This window comes from Conger conger, chromosome 2, assembly GCF_963514075.1.
Source record: "Conger conger chromosome 2, fConCon1.1, whole genome shotgun sequence".
In the NCBI taxonomy this organism is placed as follows: Eukaryota; Metazoa; Chordata; class Actinopteri; order Anguilliformes; family Congridae; genus Conger; species Conger conger.
In genome coordinates this window covers 64,864,370-64,865,563 of record NC_083761.1, presented here as the reverse complement: position 1 = coordinate 64,865,563, position 1,194 = coordinate 64,864,370, and positions in this window count along the sequence as shown.

Genomic DNA, 1,194 nt, shown 5'->3' with positions numbered 1-1,194 from the left:
AAATTGAGAGTGGTTTTGGACTAGTGGGTGGACATGGAGTCTGATGACACATAATTCCTGCGGGAAAGAAATCCAGCAACTGGTATAAGCCATAAATACCTAGAAATATATAAAGAAATATGCTACTGTATAAACATAACAAATTAACCGTAAATAATTATGATAGCTTCATATACATTTTAAGATGTAACAGTGTATCTTCCATTACAGCTCTGCATCTCATTATACATTCTGATGAATGACAACAGCGATCAGACTCCTGTGGTCTCGGGGTCTGAGCGTACTAACAGCGCACCATTTTGCTAATCATACATTAAAATGCTGGCAGAGCCTACCCTCCCCTGCTTTGAAAATACCAGCAGTGATTGTGGTTGATATGATTGACCTTTCCTATTGCTATCAACTATGTCTCTCCCATGGCCAGAGAGTGTTTTTCTTTTCAGCTTGAACACCCTGCACAGTGCTGCCAGGATTAATCAAACAAGTATTGAGTTAAGTGTCGCTGAGAGGCATTTTGTGTGGTCTCAAAGGCAATTTACACCCCACCTGCTGGAACTACAGTCAACATGAATTCAGTTGATCATTTATTCCTTTACATTCCCAATGTGTGTCCCACTTCGAAAAGGCAATTATCGTGTCAACATTTTCGAACAGATTGCAAAGCACTGCTTCATAAGAGTAAAGTTCTCAAAAAAAGAACAATTATGAGGCAGCCATTTTAAAGTCAGAAGCACTTGAAGTTTGTGCTTGAAGCATTCTGGACTTCTCCTGCCTTTCAAATGTACTTATGCCAACAGAAACATGTGGAATAACACTGACAAATCCAAATTTAGGAATAAAACAACGCTCAGCTTTGTACTTAAAATAACCGCTTAGAACATAAATAACTACTAAACTCCCTTGAAATCTTGACATCATGCTCAGCGACAAGCTGAACAGAAGCTGTATTTCATACGTATCCAGAGGCAGTTAACTAGCATAGAATAGCATGTGGCTCTGTGTGCAGGGACATAGGTTGTGCTTTGTGATTTCTCCCCTCGCTGCTCCTCAGACTATGAGACACAATGACCATGACAGCCCAGTGAGCACTGCGGTTGCAGAAAAGCGCTATTCCACTGCAGCGTGTGCAGGGTGAGAGTTTAAATAGTGTCTGAAGAGCTGTTCAGGTGGCTTTTCTGAGAGAATTTCTGTGGT